Source organism: Ambystoma mexicanum, chromosome 5p (genome assembly GCF_040938575.1).
Source record: "Ambystoma mexicanum isolate Mex_15411 chromosome 5p, UKY_AmexF1_1, whole genome shotgun sequence".
Classification (NCBI taxonomy): domain Eukaryota; kingdom Metazoa; phylum Chordata; class Amphibia; order Caudata; family Ambystomatidae; genus Ambystoma; species Ambystoma mexicanum.
Window position 1 is genome coordinate 849,525,539 of NC_090930.1, and position 21,620 is coordinate 849,547,158.

Sequence of the window (21,620 nt, forward strand, 5' to 3'; positions counted from 1 at the left end):
TTATTTCTCCAGTTTCTGTATTTTTGTGTTATACGTTTTTTAGCTGCATCGTATAATTCTTTGTTACCTCTTGGTATCATCCTTAGTTCTTTACGTAGAGTTCGTTTTTGTTGCAATACTTGTAGATCAAACTTATGTTTATTCTGTGTTTTCTGTTGTTTAAGTCCTTGTTTACATTCCACAAATTGAGTCAACAAGTGTTGATATTCAGTCTCACTAGAGTGTCCTCCAAAGCAGATGTTACCGAGTTTATATCTTTGTTTTTAAAATTAAGGCGAATTCTTCCGGATCGGTAAGTGGTGTCGTGAAGCCATAATTGTTGGGATGGCTGACTGTAGGCATTGAACGACATCTTTAACATGTCGTGATCACTATGTTTCATTTTGGTGATCTCGAGCCGGTGTACTTTGGCTGCAAGATCTTCAGACACGAAAAGATAGTCTATAGTTGAGGACTGATTTTCACGTCTCCATGTGGGATGTGCCGTAATATCACCCAGTGTGTTCCCATTCAAAAGTGTAAGGTTTCTCAAATTCATTTTGTTCATCCAAAGCTGTCCCGTTTTTTCGTTGACCTTATGAGTCAGGGAGTTTATTTTTGACAGTGTTCAGATTCAAGCAGTCTATATTAAGATCACCACAAAGAAGAATTGATGGTCTGCTTGAATTTTCCATTAGGTTGTCCAAAATAGAGGTCATCTGATCTATAAACTTAACAACGCCAGTTGTAGTGTGATTCCAATAAAGATTGATTATGTACATGGACTCTGATTTGTCGAGGGAGGTAATACTCACTTTGGCGATTTGTATGTATGATGAAACATTTTCAGTCTCAATAATTCTGAATCCGCGATCTTTTTTGACTGCTATCAAAAGGCCAGACATCGGCCTACCTTTGGGTGGTTTAATCGCTGGATTTACCACTATCTCAAAAGCAGGCGACAGCGGGCAGGTTGTCAGCCAAGTTTCTTGTAGACAAATCAGATCTAGATTACTCATCCAAGGGGAGTTGAATAAGTGAACAAAACCCTGTGTGTTCCAATATCCGAAATTAAGGCACTGAGGCGAACTCCGATTTAAGCATTAATCATGGTTTTTGTTGTTTAGGTTTGCAGCCAACCATGCCCAATTTCCATTTTCTGCGTCGTTCTTTTGAGTTGACCCGATATTTTTATTCAGCTTCCCATCTCCTCCCACCGTAGCAAGAGTATGACGCTAAAAAGAATAGCCCATGATTGGTTCACGTTGACTTGTTTCCCTTTGGTTATCTCGCGAGGTTCCCAAGTGATGCTATTTGCTTTTCAGAATTGTTTAGTTTGACATAGCATTTGCCCCAGTGTCAGTGATACAGTTGTCGTTATATACCACAATAATTAATACAATCGTCATACTTTTGACATCCGATTCCAAAAGAGCAAAAAGACACTTGCTTAAATTACAGATTGAGAGTACAATTCTGACAGGTGTAGAACAGAGATGGAAAGATTGAATTTATGATATGGGCCCTAATCAAGAAATACCACTGGCAGAATATGATGACGTCATGAACAATACCACACTTCCAGCTACTGCCATCATTTCAGTAGCTAACCCTGTTTTCGTCGCCGTTATTTTATGCATTGGCAGATATTTGTCTTGGTGTTTTCACCTTGGTCGTTTTTGCTGCGTTTAAAACAAAAGAAATACACGTGTTGTGTGTTTGGAGTAGGGGATTAGAGGGGTTGGTGGCATAGTTAGGTGGTGGGGCAGGTAAGGACTGGCCTATAGGGCAGGTGGGCAATGCCTAAACCGAAAAGGGAAAATGCTAGTGCGGGCCAGTTTTTTGGGTCAAAATGGCCAACTTTTTTGGGCTATGTGGGCCAGTTTAATAAGTTACTTGACCATGCGGCTAGAACGTTTGACCAGCGTTTCTGAATAAATATTCTTTCAAACGCACAATTTGCATCACATTTTATGAGGAAAAAAACACCTCCCCCTTGGATACTGTTCAAACAGTCAGTCACAAAAGGAATGAATTGCCATTTGCAAATGTGGCCCACTTTTTCACTGGTGCCCGAGACAATTTTACGCCTCAGTCAGACCCTGGGTGGGGGTGGCTTAAAGGGGATTTGGGGGGGGAGGTGAAATGTGGTGAAAGCAGCCACGGCAAACATGCAAAAGGCTAAAATAGCCGCAAGGAAACAGGGGAAACTGATTTTAACATAAGCCGCCAGCCTCAACGCATGTTAATGATGGGTATGAATTGTGCCCCAGAAGCATACACCTCTCCTTTGACATCACAGGTGTTTGGTGACGAGACCTAAGAGAACTAAAAAGTGATGGACGCAGAGACATTTTTACATGCTTGGCTTTTCATGATGAGCACACTTGGTTTCCAATTCATGGCATTTCTTGCATGGTCCAAAGTGACTTTGCACTGCTGAAAAGCGACTTTGCACTGTCAGCACAAACCCTGATTCATGGAACAGTGCAAAGCGTATTTTTGCAGTGCAAAGTTCATTTTGTTCTGCAAAAATGCACTTTGCACAGTTCCATGAATCAGGGTTTGTGTCGGCAGTGCAAAGTCACTTTTCAGCAGTGCAAATTCACTTTGAACCATGCAAGAAATGCAATTAATCGGGCCCTTAACCTGTACCTTTAGGTAATGGCAGCTGGTCCTGAGCTTTGCATTTTTGAATGAAAACCCAGAGCTGATCCTCTTTTGGGTGTTCGTATAATTAACACCATTTTCGGGGGGCTTTTGTGTCAGTGATGTCGCATTATCAAAGATCAGGCATTTACCATCAGCAGTAATTACCCAGAAAAGGCCATTTTAGTACCGGTTGTTAATGGCAACTTCTGTAATGCTTAGCATTGCACCTTTCCAATAGACGGCACGCTCAGCTTGCACTATTTCACACCAGCACTGGTGCATAGCGGTGTATCATGCATCCTGTCTCCTGTAATTGCAATGCCATATGCAGATTCACACAGTAGATCCCAGGGAGCCAACACACGGTGGGCCTGATTTACAAAAGCGTTTCACAATGGCGCAATCCCATTGAAAAACGAGTTGTAACGCAGGCCCATTGTGCCCCATAAACATCTGTCTTGCAGTTTTGCACTAACAGGGTCATATGGGAACTCACAGCTTATATTGTGTAGGGGGACATTTTATATGTTCTGTGGGAGGATTTGACAATATTGAACAATTCAAGACTTCAGCAGCTTAGCATAAGAGACTGGATGCTCGTGCGTGTGATGCCTAAATGTGCAAAAACATGCTACTGTATGCAGACCTGCTACACATATATTGCTCTCCGCTTTCATGTAAATTGCCATGTTTTCTAATTGATTACAATGGAATCGATGTACTGAAAAGTATGCACAGTCAATATTCTGCGGTTAATTCACTGGGCACCATAAACATGTGCATTTCTTCTTGGATTGATAAAAGTTGATACTACTAACCGTGGCAAGATGAAAGGCTGAGTCCCCACGCATGACTATGAATCAATGACGTCAGGTGGCACACAAGATCTTGCGGTGCCCAAGCCAATTTGACTATCTTATTTTAAGTACGCACACTTGATTTACAGAAATGCTGTAACGTGGGAAACTCCTGTTGAAAACATGTTTTTAACTCAGGCCCTTAGTATCTATTCAATTAATTAATGCATCTCTTCAAATGCTGCTCCAAATGCACTTTGAAGGGTGACATCACCGCAAACACAAATGCCTGCAGGAAGATATGATGTGTTTATATGAAACAAAGACGATTAATCCATGTCATGATAACTGTGAGACCCCACAGCACATTGCATAGACTAAAGCATAGGAGCCTTGCCCGACAGATATTTTATGAGATATAAAATCATATACTAAAATTGGAACGATACAGAGAAGATTAGCATGGCCCTGCGCAAGGATGACACGCAAATTCGTGAAGCGTTCCATATTTTTTAAAAAAATACGACCACACAGAATGAAACATCTTACCACCAGTGAAGAAGATTGGTGGAACATGCTAATGAGCAGAGAATCCACAACATTGACAGTAGCAACAGCCAAGTTCTTCGAAGGTCTAGAGCTGGAAGATAAACTAAGTCGAGAACAAAAAGAAAAACGGAAAAACCAGGATTTTAAAGAAACAAGCACAGAAAGGGGAGAATTTTAATCTCACAAAATCATGGATTCGCAATCAAAACTTCCTTAAAACATAAGCCAAGAGAAAGATTTTGTAAAAAATTGTAAAACAATTAAATGCAAAAAAAAAAAAAATGTTATGAGAATTTCGGGCAACTCCCCAAACCCCAGCCTAAAATGCAACTAGAGCCATGTGTAGCTATAAATGTTAAATGCAATGAAAGGTTACATTCATGGTGAAAAAGATGGAGCGTGATGGATGGACGGTTGTGATTATTATTATATTTATTGAGTGCGGACCTGGCTTCGAGGAGCAACAGAGCACTTGACAGCAGTATACACCAATACAGATAAATAACGGAGCACTATTCAGAGGTAAAAACAGAACAGATATACAGCGGGGTAGGATCCAGAGGGGTACCCAGGGGAGGTACAGCTGTACCAGGTGGCAATTTTGAGGAGGAGACTCCTAGAAAATGTGGGTCTTGAGTTATTTTCTGAATTGTGGGAGCGAATCTGATGCTGACAGGAAAGAGGTTCCATAGTCTTGGGGCGTAGGCAGAGAAGGCTTGTTTTATGGTCCTCTGCTTTTTACAGCAGTGGATTTCAAGTCTGCACGTGGCCTGGCTTCTGGTGGTGCACTGTCCACCAGAGGTGCCAAGTTTCTCTGCGAACTAGCTCGGTGACTTGAGTGCAACTGACTTTTACATGATGCATCAAGAATTGAAGGTGATTTGTGCATGCAGTGGGAAACAGTGAAGGTCAATGAGGGCTCGGGTTATGTGGTCATATCTGTGTAGACCATTGATGAGGCATGTGGCGGCATTTAGGACACCTCTCAGGGGCACAAGGGAGGATGACAGGAGGGCTTCGACAAGGGCATTGCACCATCCAGGTGGGATAGGACCAGTGCTTGACCAGTGGGTCTATAGCTGTATAGAGGGAGAAAGGGCTTGCCTTTCCGCAGGAGGGAGAGCTAATACCAAGCTGTCTGAGTTTTCTTAGCTATGTGTGTCCTGAAGGAGAGGTGTTTGTCGATGTGGAACCCATAGGAATTGGCGCAGGAGGTGAGCTCAGGTGTGAAGCCCTCAGGGTTCATGGTTGACCGCCAGGTCTGTATGCCTGGGGGTTCAGTGTTGTTGGTGAGGAGTAGGAATTCGGTTTTGGAAGGGCTGAGCTTCAAGTATGCACTGGACATCCAAACCTGGATCAGCAAGAGGCAGGTTTTGAGCCTGTGAGTGTCCTTAATGGAGCCGATTTTGAGGTATAGCTGTGTGTCATCGGCATATTAGTGGATGTGGATGTGGTGTGTGGCTATGAATAATAACCACTAAAATTACTCTGAGAAACCATCCAATCCATCATGTTTCTCCCACATCCAAATAGGGGCTGGTCCCACCCAAAAAGAGGGCAGTCTGGCCTGAACTGCAAGATGAAACCCATTGTGCAGGAGACCGCAAGCAACCCAGACATGCCTCAGACTCACGAGGCATCATCGGAGGACTTAAGACAGAGCAAGATCTGGGCCAATGCCACATTTTCTCACACCACTATTTGCTGATGACACCGATTTCTCATTATAAGGTGATCACAATGAGCTATGCGCAAAACCTTTCTTGTGTATCATGTCATTGCAGCTCACTCATGTTCCTGTGTTGGTGATCTGCTATTATGAACTGAAATTCCAAGCCACTGTCCTCTATGCTCAGTAATTATTGCATCTCTTCAGCAGCACGTGGTTAGTTACTCTGAAGGTTATCACACAAAACACAAACCTCTATCAAAGAAAAAACTGCTTTGCCTAGGTGCTTCTACCATGGCCCAGTCTACTGCCATTTTGGGGGCGTACTAACCTAGCTTCAAAGTAATGGTATACTCTGAAAATGCCTCCACATTACTATGATAGGCCATGGCAGGCACTGGCAGCAAGTCCTGACCCCCCACCCCTCACAGAAGGAGGAAAATTAGAGGCCTCCAACAACCAAGGGTTTTCTATAAAATGAGTCACACTTGTGTACTGTAGTGTTTGTAAGGTGTGAAATCCTAACATCTCATCTTTGGAAGATGTAAACCAATATATTTATTTATTTATTTGCATTTGTAAAGGGCACAACTGCCCTCGGGCATCGTGGCGCTGTTAAGAAGGCTTACTTGATTACAAAGTGCTTGTGAGAGGTCTTAATTACAAAGGTGCTAGCAAGGAACAGTACAGTACATTTATCCTGACCCCTTTAGAAGGGGGATGGTAGCATGTAATGCAGAGAGTCAAAGTTGTGTGGCACAGACAAGAGGTGCACCCCATCTTAAAGGGTGGCCTCAGCATACAATGCAGAGAGTCAAAATATATGGCACAGACATGAAGCGCACCCCATCTTAAAGGGTGGCCTCAGCATACAATGCATAGAGTCACAATATATGGCCCAGACATGAAGCGCAGCCAATCTTAAAGGATGGCCTCAGCATACAATGCATAGAGTCACAATATCTGGCACAGACGTGAAGCGCAGCCCATTTTAAAGGGCTACTAGGTTTCATTTTTCAAATCCATGTTCTGATCAGCCGTGCTGCAGGTACATGTAACTTGGCTTACACATGAGGACTAATGCACTTTCAAAATTCTGGTTCAAAGGAGATCACAAACCCAAATGGTGTTAGCGATGTTACAGTCAGTTTAGACTCACATCCAAATCCTAAGGTTTTCCAAATGAGTATATATGGTTCATGGCTAGAGGCACTTTAATGTTTGGGTGAGTGCTGTGAAGAATGAGTTAGCACCAAGCCCAGTAGGCATTAAGTACTTAGTAATTCAAGCATTCACATGTTTTTAATCACAGACCTATTTGTCATAACTACAATATACATTATATTTGTGAAATTAACATTGGCTAATTGAAAGAAAAGTCATTTTCCAAATTTGTGCAATTAAATAATTTTTGTTTTTTTAAAACTTTGGTTTTATTGGTAATTTTTCAGAAAAAGAAACAATGACAACACCGGGAGCAGTATGAATATCACATTTAACATCATCATCAAACCCCCGTGGTCTCCTTCCCCTTCCTCCCCTCTCTCCCCCCTCCCCAACTCCGCCCCTCCCCCAGATCAGTGTCCCATCGTAAAACCAATCACAGGAGTCGTCATCAGTACTCGTAGATCAGTGCCTTGGAGCGGTGCTATGCGTTCCTGTAAATGCTAGCCTAGACGGATCCGCTGTCTCCCGGGTCGTGGGTTACACCATTGCCCGTGAGTGGTACTCTCCGGGCTCCATCGCCCTCACGCCCCGTGTTGTCCACATAATGTCAGTGAGCCTCCCACCCCCATCCCTGGTAAACCCCATACCAATTTGCCTGGAAGGTGCTCGATTCATTGTTTACCATGGCCGTCAGTTTGTCCATGAGGAACATGTTCTTAAGTTTTTTTAGCCAGTCTTCCTTAGAGGGGGTCTCCAGGCTTTTCCACCTTTGCGCTAGGGCCACTCTTCCTGCTCGCAACATGGTCTCCCACATTCTTGGGTACCTATATATTTCCGCCTCCTCTGGTGGGAGGCCCAACAACATCGTCAATGGAGTGAGTGGGAGTAGTTCCTCGGTGACCTCCGCCATCCATCCCCGTACCTTCTCCCAGAACCTCTGTACCTTAGGGCAGAACCACCACATGTGACCCCTCGTCCCCACTTGGCCACATCCTCTTGGGCATCAGGGGGACACCCCCAAGAACATCTTGGATAACTTCAATGGGTCTCTATGCCATCCCTGTAAGATCTTAAAGTTGTGCTCCATGTCCGACGTGAACAGGTTCCCATGGAAAGCTATTTTGAACACCCTGGACCATGCGTCATTCCAGAACCCACAAAACCCTCTCCTCCCTTCCAAGTTAACAGTGTTCAGTATTTGGTACATTTTGGATACTACCCCCTTCCTTGTTGTGGCCGTGTCTAGTAACTTTTCAAAGGGGGTCAACTGTCTCCGCAGATTCAGGCCCCAAGTCTGGTCACAGAGGATGCCCTTCAGGCGCAAATATTCAAAGACTGAAAGAGACCCCCGCCCTAGCGCATCTCGCAGCTCCTCGTATTCGAGGAACTCGCCCTCCTTAAACAGTTGCCCCGCCCATTCCAGCCCCCCATCCGACCAGGCCTGGGCATTCCTAAATCCCCTGCTGCCTAGTTTGAGCGGGTGGCCCCAGAGCGAAGACATCGGGGAGGGCCATGAAGTGAGGTGCGCGGTTGTGGGTACTTCTTTCCAGATTGACCAAAGTATTCCCAGGGTTCGGTGGGTCTGCAGTCTATTTGGGATGTGTTTACGCGGCAACCACAAAAGGTTGCATACTTTCAGAGGGTGGGCATCCATGTCCTCCAGATAAGACCAATAGGTGCCCATCCCCTCCCTCATATGCTCCAACAGGACCCTTAGCTGGGTGGGCCGGTGGTAGAGAAGGAAGTCCGGCAGCCCGAAACCACCCTCCTCCCTAGGTAACGTTAGAATGGCCTTTCCTATCCTCGGGTTCCGCCCTTGCCAAACAAATTCTCGGACTGCCCTCTGTAGGTCTCGAAACATCTGGTCGGGGACCCCCATTGGGAGTGCCGTGAAAAGATACAGCAGTCTTGGGAGGACGTTCATCTTCACCGCTGTCATGCGCCCGTACCAGGATAGGATCATACCTCCCCACCTCCTCAGGTCTGATTTTATCTCCGCCATAATGGGCCCATAATTCGCCGAAGCCAGTTTTGAGAGATCTCTCGTGAGGAGCACACCCAAGTACCTGATGGAGTCCCTCCCCACCACAATTGCCGCACACCTATCCCGGTGGTCCAGCCCCGGGTCCCGAGCCCTCATAGGGAGTAATACTGATTTTGATGCATTTATTTTTAGCCCCGAGAATTGCCCAAAGGTCGTCATCAGGGACAGGAGGGGGGAGCGAGGAGCTGGGCTCCACCAGGTATGCTAGAATATCGTCAGCAAACAGGGAGAGCTTGGACTCCACCTCTCCTCTTTTAATCCCTGTAATGTTGGGGTGTGCTCGGACCGCTATGGCCAGGGGCTCCATCATCAGGACATATATTAAAGGGGAGAGTGGGCATCCCTGCCGGGTCCCCCGCAAGAGAGGGAATGAGTCAAAAAGTTCTCCATTCACCTGGTCTCTCGCCGTTGGGGCCCCGTATAGGGCGGACACCCAGTTCCTGATGTGATCCCCGAAGCCCATTCGACGGAGGAGGAGTTGCATGTACCTCCACTCTACCCTGTCAAAAGCTTTCTCGGAGTCCAGGGAAAGCAGACTTGCTTCGAGGTCTGATTCTTGGGCATGATGGATTAGGTCTATCGTCTTCCTGATGTTATCAGAGCCTTGCCTGCCCCCTATGAACCCCACTTGATCCCTGTGAACCAGCTTGGGCATTATCCCCTCCATCCGTTTGCCTATCACCTTGGCCAGGATCTTAACATCTATATTGAGGAGGGAGATTGGGCGATATGAGGAGCATTCAGTGGGGTCTTTGCCCTCTTTGGGCAGAACCACGATTATGGCCCTCATCATGGTATCCGGCAGAGAGCCCCCCTCTAACACCCTGTTAAACACCCTCACCAGGTGTGGGGCTAGGATAGTACATGGAGAAGCCGTCTTCCCCCGGGGACGTTCCCACCTTTATCCCACTGATCGCGTGCTCCACCTCCTCTTCTGTCACCCTGCCCTCTAGACCATCTGCCATTTCACCTGTCAAGGACGGGATCTGGATGGAGTCCAGGAAACCCTCAATCTGAGTGTCATCCCCATCATATTCTGACGAGACTTTTCATAATAACGGCGAAAGGCTGCTCCAATGTTTGAGGTGTCATGATTCAATGATCCCCGATCATTCGTCAGTGCCTTCACCGTTCTGTTCCTTTGAATCTCTCTGAGTTTCCAGGCCAGGATTTTGTCAGCTCTGTCCCCCTTCAATTATTATTTCTGTTTCACTAGCTGGAGGCTCCGCTCGGTTTTATGTAACAGGAGGTCTTTCAATTGGAGTTTGTAGTTTTCTAGGGAGGCAATCTGATCCCTTTCCAGGGGAGCCTCCGGGAGGTCACCCGGCTGGAGTTGGGCTATCTTTTCCCTCAGGGACTTTTCCTGGGCCTCCCTCTCCCTCTTTTTCTGGGCTCCCATTCTAATGAGGACACCGCGTAAGGTTGCCAACTCGAAGTACTCCGAGATGGCGTCCTGCACTTCCTGTGCTAGAACTTCGTCCTTCAGCAGGGAGTCATTACACTTCCATTGCCCTCTACTGCCACTCCGCCATCCCCCTACTATGGTGGTACGGATCAAGTCGTGGTCGGACCAAGGAACTGGGTCAACCCTGTGGCCAGAAACATGTGGAAGATGGGGTTTGTCTACCAGGATGTAGTCTATGCGGGAGTATGATGTGTGGATTGCTGAGTAGTATGTGAGGGAGGAGAGGCCTGTCCTGGGAGTCGGAATGGTGTCCACCAGGCCCAGACCCGCGGTTGGGTCTAGGACCATATTGAAATCCCCCCCACCACCAACATCCCGTGAACAAACAACTTCAATTTGTCCTTCACTCCCTCCCAGAATTGCGCCTGGCCTTCATTAGGGCTGTACACAACTGCCAGAGTCAGAGGGGAACCCCACAAAGAGCCCTTTGCCAGCAGATATTGGCCCTCTGGGTCCTTCACCGTGGCTTCCACTTCAAAGCCAACATCCCTTTCTAGCAGTATGGCTACCACCCTTTTCTTGGTTCTGTGGGATGCGCTGAGGACCTCGCCGATCCCGCCCCCTCGCAATTTCAGTTCCTTCCCCCGAGCCCAGTGTGTTTCCTGAAGAAAGAGCAGGTCAAGCTTTGCCCTCCTAAATTCCCTGCAGACCAGGGATCTCTTGGTTGGGGTGTTCAACCCCCGCACATTACGGGAACCCACGCCCAGGGCAGGCAGATCCTCAGCCATTGTCTAGGATCGACATCTTACTGGGTAGCTGACTCATGGCACTTTTCCTTTCCAGCTCCTTTTGTATTATAACCTGATCACCCTTGCCCCCTCCCCCCGCCCCCCAGGTGGGCCTTAAACCTGTCCCCAATTGCCTCCTGTCCCCCCTCCGAACTGAGCAACCCCAACTATTCCTTCAACCCCCACCCCGGCGTTCAGCCAAATAGTTCCACCATTGCTGGTAATTAGCCGGACCACCAGCCTACCGCCTCCGGCTGGGCTAATGTCCGAAATCACTCCTCCTTGAGCCCCCCTTGTTCCCCCCCACCCCCCCACCAAGCCCCCTCCCCCAGGTAACCGACATACTTGCTGTTCTGGGAGGCCCCTTACGACCTTAGACCCCGTGGTCCTGGAAGTCTACCCGACCTTGAGCCAGGCCGGACGTTGTGATCGTGAATTAAGTTCTTTGCCCCGTTTCCCCGTGCCCTTTTTCACTTCCAGATTGGTTTTCCAGCTACCAGGCTACCCTGGGCCTGACCGGCCCGCTCCTCCGTGACCGGGGTCTGCGTCTTCCCTGTCCGTCGTCGGGGACGGCGGGTTTAGTTTCTTAAATTTCCGTGGACCTGTCTTCTTTCTCCTCTCTCCTTGTGACCTGCGTTCCCTGGCTCCTTCTGCTGCGAATCCCGTGGGTTCTCTCCGAGGGGCCGGGTCCGACACATACTCTTGGACGGCTCCCCTTATGTCCTCCTCTGTAGTCAGGGTCAACCGTTGACCCTCCTACTCGAATGAGAGGGAGAAGGGATACTATACCGCACCCACTTCTCTTTTAGCATTTGTGTTAGAGGGTGGCACATCCTGCGTTTGGCCAGCGTGTATGAAGAGAGGTCCTGGAAAATGGTCACTTGTGCATTGTTATAGGTTATCTCCCGTGTCTTTCTGGCCTCCTCCAGAACCTTTGCTTTCTCGGTGTAGTAATGAAAGCGGACCAGGATTGACCGGGGGCCCCCAGCTCTGCCCCCCGCTCTGTGGACCCGGTCGAACGTTGGTTCGGTCGTCATCTCGTCCGAGAAAAGGAGGGTGATGATGTCCCTCACCACCCAGTTCAATTCTCTTTCCGTTTCTCCCTCCGACTCCGGGACCCCAAAAATTCTGAGGTTGTTCCTCCGTTCCCTATTTTCGAAGTCATCCATTTGCCGGCCCTCTGCTCGTCTCTTTTTCCAAGAGCAGCTATTCTCATGGACATGTCCATATCTTGGGTCGTTGCTGAGGACTGGTTGGTCTCCAACTGCAACAGTCTGTCCTCGACCTTGTCCACCCTACGGTCCATGTTCTCCATTTTCTGGGCAATGTCCGCCCGCATGTCTCTGATCTCCTGCAGGACCGAGGCAAAGCCCTTTTCCATTGTAAGGGTGGGCGAGGGCGAGGTCTCGGGCTGGGACATTCTAGTCGTTCAATCCAGGCCGATAATCTCCCTTCTGGTGTCCTGGTAGCAGTACTCCTGGAGGGTTTGGCGCCAGCTCATCTGATCTCCCTTTCTCTCCCTCCGGCCGGTGGTCTTCAGGGGCCAAGAGCGATGACCCTGCTGGGAGACCGCCCCCTCTCCTTTGGGCAAAACCGCTCCGTGAGGAGCTATCTTTTTGCGGGCACACGCCCCACCGGTCTCCGGCGGGGGCCTCACACTCTCTTCACGCCCTTTTCCCGCTGCTTGTGGTCGTCTGTCCCTGTGGTGGGGAGGTGGTGACGATGTGTATCAAATTGTGATCGGATGAGGGTCCAGGCTAGGCCCCTGGGGAAGGGGGGCTCAGCGTCCACAGCGTGCTGGTTAGGTACTATCGGCCATGTTTTCTTCTGAGTTTGTCTCCAGGCGGGCACTCGCCCTGGGAAGGAGCCCAGGGGCCACCACCTGTATAAGTCTCTCACCTTCATCACCATCCGTGCCCCGCTGTTGTCCGCTGTACACCGCTCTGATGGCCCTCGCCAGGGTCCGTTGGACGGGGTCTCGGCGCCCCTGTTGTTCGACTCTGTGTTCGGGAGCTCGGGTCAAGCGGGCTGCCTCTCCTCTGGCGGGTCTGGGATCGCGGCTCGAGTCGCTGCCACCAGGGGCTTCCGCTCTGTGCTGGTACCGTCCTCCTGTGCCGCGAGGCCCCAAAGGTGGAGTCCCCGCCAAAGCACCCGCGTGCTCTGTGACCAGGGTAGGGTGGAGGGGTCAGGCGCGCATGCAGGCCTCAATGGCTACTGCGTACCACGACTCCCCATGCAGCTCCGGAGGCGGGCAGGGCCTCTCGCGGATTCTCTCGTTGGGGCGCGAGGCCTCGTTCTTGGGCATCCGAGGGTCTTTCGGCATCGCTCTTTTGCCTGGGGGGGTCCCCTGGGGTTCACCGCCACTGAGAACCGCAGATATTTTGTGGAGGGGTGTGGGGGGTGCTCAATCCCTCAACACGGCCCAGTTTCGGCGGGAGCGGCGTCTTCAGGCAGCCATCGTCTGTGCGACCCCTGGTGGCCTCCCAATTAAATAATTTAATGTTTTCATTTCTTCTTTTGCTGAGAATGTCTCATAATGCCTTTGCTTCTTGGAAAGGGTCACACTAAGATGACAACCAATTGCTTGTTCCTTCTGTGTCCACCTAGGCAATGTGGAAGTCTGCACGCTGGCCGCTTATCCATTGGTAGTGCTGCTGAACCTCAACATTTGTTTGAGTAAGCACACACACTAATAATGATAAAAAAACGAAAACAACTAACATAATTATAGACCCTGCAGCATCGTCCTACAGTCTTTACAGGTCTGCCAGAACCCCAGCAGCCTCCAAACAGTGTTTCTGTGTCCTGCCCACTTCATTCTGCCCAAAGAATGTGCCCTCAGATTCATGACAACATTGATGCCAGACACACGCAATGACAATGTATGCCACCAACTACCAGGCTACTATCCAGATTTGGGAGGTTCCTCTGTTGCTGCTGCTCTCATCCTAATGCATTTATTTATTTATTTAATTTATTGTGCATTTGTAAGATGTTTATAAATCAAGTACATTGTGTTTCAAAGAGCCCACAGGGCAGCAGGGAGGGAACATGGGAATGAAAATCAAATAAAACAATGAAAGATGGAGGCAGACCTACTAGGCCTTGTGAGCATTCAGAACGTGCAAGTGCAGAGAGACAGAAAAGGGATGAGAGAGTGGGAGGTAAGTGCTAGGTGCACCAAGAGGGAAGTGCTAGGGAGTAAGCAGCTGTAAGCGCATAGTTGAGAGTGGCCAGCTGCCAATAAGTAAGTAAGTGCAGGTCTGTGGTGGAGAGGGCGGGGGCTGAAGGCGATTGGGTGTGGGAGGACAGGACACAAGAGGACACATGAGGGCCCTGGCCCACCATTCTCAGCAACTGTGGGGTTTAGCAGAGGAGGGAGGAAGGGAAGAAGTAGGTAAAAAGTAGGTAAAAAGGAAAGTCTGTAGGAGCTTCCGGAATTTGAGGAGATCTGGCTCAAGATGAAGCGGAAGGGGGAGGCTGTTCCATAAGAGGGAGCCTGCTGTGGAAAGAGACTGGCCACCAGCTCACTCATTAGCGAAGTGCTTGACACACAGAGAGCTGGTGCCAGAGGAACATAAAGATCTGGAGGGAGAGTATTTAGTGAGAGCAAGTTGTAGATAGCGTGGTCCCGGCCCCAAAAAGTCTTATGGATGATGCAGTGGGTCTTGGATTTGATCCTTGCAGCAACCGGGAGCCAGTGGAGAGTTTTTAGGGCTGGAGCGATGCGGTCCCTGAGCTTGAGGCCAAGGATAAGTCTTGCAGACCTATTCTGGATTAGCTGGAGGGTTTCGTAGAGAAGATTAAGAAGATTAAGAAGATTAGAGAAGATTAAGGAAAAGGCTGTTGCAGTAGTCTAGCCTAGAAAGAACCAGAGCTCTAGAGACAATGAGCTTCTGGGGGAAAGTTGAAAGTGGCTCTTCTTGGCAAGGACCTCAATGTGAGGGAGGAAGGAAAGAGAGGAGTCGAAGATAACCCCAGGGTTTCTGGCTTCAGATGAAGGAGAAGGGGGAGAGCCCATAAAAGATGGCCGAAGTGAGGGGATGAAAGAGGGAGCAGGAGTCCCAATAGGAATGATCTCAGTCTTGCTGGCATTGAGGCAGAGGTCATTGGCAGTACACCAGAACTGGGTGGCAGATAGGCAGTCAGGAATGATGGAGGAAGTAAGGATAGGGTCAGAGGGAAGTTTGAAGATGAGTTGTGTGTCATCTGCGTAACAATGGAAGTTTGGGGAGTGGAAATGAGGTGTGCAAGCGGAGCAAGATAGGTGTTAAAGAGCCAGGGAGATAGGTTGGAGCCCTGGGGGACACCACAGGTGGAGATAGAGGTGGGGGAGGAGAAAAAGTCCAGAATAACCTGGGACCGATGGTCATTGAAGAATGAAGTCAGCCAGTCCAGTGCCCCAAGCGTTTTATGTGGATGGAGTGGTTGACTGTATCAAATGCAGAGGAGAGATCAAGTAGAATGAGAACAGCTGGAGAGTTGTAATCAAGCGATGCAAGCAGTTCCTCACAGGTATTCAGAATTGCAGTTTATGTGCTTCTGGATGCTCGGAATCCAGATTGATGGTTGTGGAGGGAACCAACTAGTTCAGTGTGCTGGGTCAGTTGGTGTCAACACTAATATTTAGTGTTTTGAATGGCATCAATACCCTCACACGTTGCTAATAGGGCAGTATGAAACAAAAACACCAACCATAGAGTCACTTCATGTTCTGGTACTCTATAATTTGGTTTCCTTTCTTCACTGATGTGGTTTTTAAATGTGGTTATTAGGATTTTGATTCAAGAAATAATATTGTTGTACCAAATTATGTTTACCTTGAGTGTGTTCTAAATAGGCGTTTTTTCATTTGTACTACTTTTGCACTTTGCACTTTGGACAAGGTAGACTCCCTTGAGGCTTCTACCATTATATGGAAGCTATTGCACATGTCACTTTGGGATATTTTAGATGGTTTTTTATGAAGGTTTATTCAATTGTCTTTTATAATTGTGTATTAAAGGTATTAATGTTCATGACCAATTGAAGTGTGCTCTGGTTGAATTCTCCATGCACACCTTTACTAGTGTATATGATGTTGAGTGAGCTAAAGTGACTTATACCCTATAAGTCTAGTAAGTTACCTTACCTAGCCCTATGAGACAGGGAGTTTTTTCATAAGTAAGATATTTTTGTATCAGGTTTACTCCCTCCTCTCTGATACCCGCTATCCCTCCTGTTTAGAATCAGTTGGGGGAAGACCAGCTTCTCCAGGAGTGTCCCAAGGAAGGGGGTGATACATAAGGAGCAATAGTTGGCTGGACAAGACAGGTCTGCAGAAGGTTCTTTTCAGGAGGGGGCGCACAAGGGAGTGCTTGAAGGAGAAGGGGAAAGATCCAGTAGCAAAAGAGTGGCTGCAGAAATCAGCAAGTGCAGGGTCAAGAGAGAATATATTGACCTTGACGTTTCTGGAAGAGCAGGGGAAGACCTATTTGGAGGAGACCTTCATAGAGAGGAGAACTCTGGTGATCTCATCGGGTGTAACAAGATAGAAGGAGGCGTGAAAGGCAGAGGGAGGATGGGAGGCCATAGGAGGCAAGTGTTGGGAAGGGATGCAAGGGTGCGCAGGATGTCCTTAGTTTTTGCAGTGAAGTTTGTGACTAGTGCGTTTCAGAGGGAGGAGGTGAGGAGGAGACTGTGGAAGGGTTGGCTATCTCCCTGCAGATTTTAAAGAGTTCAGCCTTGTTGTTAGATGCCTGGATGAGGGCCAGTTTCTTTGCGTGGATGGAGAGTCTGTATTGTCTCTGAAGCAGGCGACAGGCCAGTTTATCATACAGTGAGCCTGAGGTCTGCCACTTCCGTTCCTCAGCTCTGCACTTGTGTTTCAGGGCTGCAAGTTCAGAGTCTTACCTGGTGTTACACTTGGAGGCATGTTTCAGGTGGATCCTCATGACTGGGACAAGAATGTCAAAGGTATTAGCAATGTCAAGATGGAGGTTGCTGAGAGCAGAGTCAGAGGTAAAGGCTGTAGTGGAGATAAAGGGGGGATGAAGGTAGATCCGAAAGCAGCAGCTGACACTCGCTTCATCGGACGCATATTCGTGAACGAGTTTGGCAGGGCTTGGGAAGTTGCAGTCAGAGGGCCGATAGGACCCAGATAAGAGGAGATACTCTTCAAGATATCTGTTTTTAGTTTGGGCTATTTTGGTGGTACTTAGGCCACTCTTTACCTTGATACTATTGCATTAGAGTTTAGATAGGGAGAAATGGCATATGTGGAGGGATACAAAGCTTGCAGGTGTTGTTTCATTATTTGCCCACCCATTGACTGCCCTTCGCTATGCTAATCTCTGTGGCCATTCTCAACCAGTTCCTGCCTGTCCAACGCCCGAAACATTGCCTCATGGGAACTCTTTGAGCACACTTTAATCAAGTCTTACTATCAAAGGTTGCACTTGAAATGCCTGCCAGTCTTTTTTTTAAAGTAGTTTCTGAGAGTTAATGACTTAATCAGAGATGTAAACTAGCTGTGGGTGTAATAAAAATGTCTTAACTAGGTCTGTCTTCAGCCACTCGATTTATAAGCAATATGCATGCCCTTCACTGAAGTCCTGTTAAAAGCAACCAAGATTTGGCTTGTCGGTATTTGGCATTTTCAGGCACTGCTATTAAATACCCAAGTACTCACACCATTTGTTCACCTGCTGCCATCAATGGCCAGTTAATACCACTACGTCAGTGCCTGGTAAGCACCTTTACCATGCCTACACAAAAGCCCAAACTGTTGGCATTGACAATGCTTGTTTCATGGGTCATGTTGCTGTCAGCAAAGGCCAGAGTGATTCTAGCAAGCGCACACATAACAATGCCCACAGAGAGAAAGAGAGAGACAGTCAAAGAGAGAGAGAGAGAGGCAGAAAAAGAGGGCGTGCTCTACTGTCGTGTACACCGGGTACAGGGAGCTTGGATTATTTCCTTTGAATTTTTAGGAGGCTGAAAAGGGAACTCCCATTCAAAGGCACCTCTACAAAATCCAAATAGCATGTGAAGAGTGTAGAGTTTCGCACTAGAGTCCAGGGGAGCTGATACTGTGTGAAACAATAAGATTTCAGATGCATTCCTGAATATACTACAAAGTGGAAAAAAGCAAACACTCAGGAACAAGGGGTGTCAGAGATGAACGATCACAATTGACGGGGATTGTGGGCAGACGTGCCCATTCATCTCTCCACCAACTAACAAACCAACATAAGCAAATACACAGCCACCAATCCATCCACTCACAACCGCAAAGTGTCCCGTGTGTTACATTCAGATAATCAAGAGCGGTAATTATAGAGCCGACAGGTGATACAATATTGTGTTTTAATCATCATAACAGGCAGCAGGTGGCAAAGCATAGCCTTGATTGTCTGCCAAAAAACCGAGACAAGGAAGCCATTCAGCTCGAGTGTTTTTTGTTCTTGTTCCTGTGGTTCTTTTGCTTCTACTTGTGCAGCTGGGAATATTATGCATTGCAAACTCACAACTTCTGCGGAAATTCAACCCGGCAAGAATTTATTTTGTGCCCAATTGTCTTTCAGATAATGATAACCAGGTGACCCTGATACACAAGTCAAAGTCAAGGCATACATGCCACCAAGCTCCATTCCATTTGGTGGATTTCAGTCCTGTACTGGTTTACTGTACTGGTTTTATTTTTTAATTTTGGAATCCGGGATTTCCGCATTATAAGCCCAGAACTGCTAGTCCCAGAATTGAAAGATAAAACCAGGTCTATACTTCCATGTCGCAAGTGGAATCGCATAAGTTGGCATGTATGTGAATGTTAATTGTATGCAGTTTGAGAGTTTTGACCTGATCAGTGCAAGTGCAGTTGTCAAAAACCAGAGCACGTTTGTAGGGTCTTAATGGATGAATCAAGCTCTCACTCCCCTCTTAAATTATTTGTTCAGAGGTGTTGATTAGACAGGTCGACTTGGCAGGGATAAGAGCCTCAGAGACTGATACATCTAACTGTCTGTTGAAAATGTGACAGTGGGTTCTGTAAATAGAACATGTGAGCCTATGGTAAATAACCCTTCCAGTGCCAAGGGTGTATAGTTTAATCACAAATTACATAGGGAATCATGGAAAGGCCTGCCCACTCATGCACATATTAAGCAAGACCATGAATTGTCGTGGTCACCTGCTGCTTAGGAGTTGGTTATAGTTGAAGAAAAGTGGTGCAAATACTCTTTATATTGTGATAAGATAGGATTATTTCCGTGGGCTAAAGACAAATCAAAGAACTAAATTCACCTTCATATAGAAAGTAAATATAATTATTTGAGGCGGCCTTTGCCCCCGTCGTCCACTTACGCCTCTGGTGGCCTCCGTCTCCCATGTGATGAAGCTTGAGCGTTGAGCAATGCACTTGCGAGCATTAGAAGCAATCATTTTCTCTGCCAGCTGCCAACCATTCCAAGATGGCCACCTGCAACCTTCATTCCTAAGGCCGTCTTTGTTATAGATCCCAGGTGTGTCTTCTGTGCTCTTTGGGTGCAGTTGGAACCGCGTCCGGTGGTGTGAGTAGCTGCCTTCTGGCTGCCATTTCCCACTTGCTTACAACTCTTCAGTAGTCCCTTTGCTCAAAATCATTCACCTCTAACTGCCTTTCACCACCTTTGTATTGTGCGTGGTGGCCTCCATCCCTTTGTGAGCTTGCTCCGGTTTGAACAATGGGCTCTGCTGAAGCCTAAGGGTCTCACCAGTATCTGTCGGTGCGCCCACCGTTCCATCCTGGCTACTGGTGCCCTTACTACTTAAGAGGATATTTGTGGTGTCCAGAAGCACGCCTAACTTGGGCAGCTCCTGCAATCAGCGGATGATCAGGGCGGCACGACCTGGCCTTCACACCGTAAAAATACTTTGGACTAAGGTGGACTTGCCTGGGCAGCTGGGCAAAGGGAGGCTTGGCAAAGAGAATCACCTATTCATCTTTTTACCAAACTCATCATACATTCCACTTGGCCACCCTCTGGCCCAGGGTCGTGCTGGTCTCATTTCTATTGACAACTGATATGCAATTTGTCTTACACGACTGTCATCCTTCTCCTTGCTCGCCTGCTCCGTGCTGCCTTTACTGTATTCCATTCCTGCCCTTTTGCTTGCATCTTCTACCCCCAGTGTCATCAGGAACTGTTACTCCCCTGCTGCTGCTCCTTTTTGTCCCCCCTCTGACCAGCTTTAAGCTACCCGCTCCTCCGGACTAACAGCTCTCCACATCCCTGTGTGAGAGCTGTTAGTTCCTCTATAGGCAGTCCAACAAATTGACCCAACCATCTTTTTGATCATGAGCAATGGTCGAATGGGTGGGTTCGGTAGGTTGGCCTTTCTCCCTTCCTCCTTTCCTCCTGTATCGTGAGGGGCTGGTCTGTTCCCACCTCCTGATCTTATCTTTAACTCTGCAACCCCCTCTCCTTCATTCTGACCCCACCCCACCCACAACATGCTGCTTAATTGTGTCCCCCCTCTCTGCTTCTCTGGGACACTTGACATCCAGCTGCCTCTCCTCTCCATCCCTCAGCATTGTCAGAAGCCTCCTCGAGCTCCCTTTGAGACTTAACTTTCTTCCATTTCATCCCTGCTTGATCACTGCTCCTTTTCTGGTGGAGGCCACCAGGTGATTCTTGCCAATTTCATGTCTGGATCCTATACACTCCCTGGTTTGTTCCCCAAGTTTCTGCTTGCCATTCCACAGGCTTCTTCCAACTGACACCCCCATACCATCTTCACCAGGACCTGCCAGTCTGGTTGCTAGCCTTTAACCCTTTCCTGTGCCGGCAGGGCCTGGCTTCATCCCCCCCCCCTCCTTTCATCGCTCCCATCCCCACTTGCTGTTCTCTCCTAATCTTCCTCTCCCTTACCTCCCCTGGGGTGCTGTATGAACAATATTGCAATAGTCAACTTTGAGCCTTGTATGTTTGGTGCTGCACAACCTTTATTTATGGTTTGCTCCACATCGACTGGAAACCTTGTCCCTGCGGTCGGTCACCCAATGGGAACTCTGTAGTGCCAAGTCAACACCATGACCAACGAACACATTCAGGGACAAACATCAATTGCATAATGAATGCCTTAAATAGCGCCACACAATTCAAGTTTAACCGTCACCAAACGATAATCACCTGCTATAGGTGACCAACCACAATAAATATGATTCACTCTAAATAAGGATTATATGGATGACTTAATCATGAATGGCTAAACTTGCACAGCATGTCTCTACAAATGCCAGGGGAGTGTGTGGTGGATTAAGAAATTCATTTATGAGTTTAGTAATAGTGCCAGGCTGTTAGAACTTTACAAAAATATATATATTTTCAATGTAAGCCCCGGGCTGCATATTTCAGGCCACGATGGGCATGGTAATGCGCCCTCTGCCCCCATGCATGGCCCTCTAGGATAAATGTATTCTAATGAATCATCGTGCAAGTAAACTGACTCCAAACATCTCTAATCACCTACAATGCTGGTGATTCCTGGTGTATAAAATAATTCCTTCACCCAGTACTGCCAGTGGGTAGAATACGCACTGGAGAGCAGT

The 21,620-nt window shown here is 47.8% G+C and overlaps 1 protein-coding gene and 1 non-coding gene across 4 annotated transcripts in view; one reads left to right on the plus strand and one right to left on the minus strand.

The window, feature by feature from the left end:
* The window catches only part of AMPH (amphiphysin), a 1,422,934-nt gene that overhangs the window by 822,208 nt on the left and 579,106 nt on the right, over window positions 1-21,620 (minus strand). The window lies entirely within an intron of this gene.
* Window positions 3,832-3,941, plus strand: LOC138481853 (U6 spliceosomal RNA). Its single transcript, XR_011274451.1, has one exon. It is a non-coding gene; the product is annotated as a U6 spliceosomal RNA (small nuclear RNA).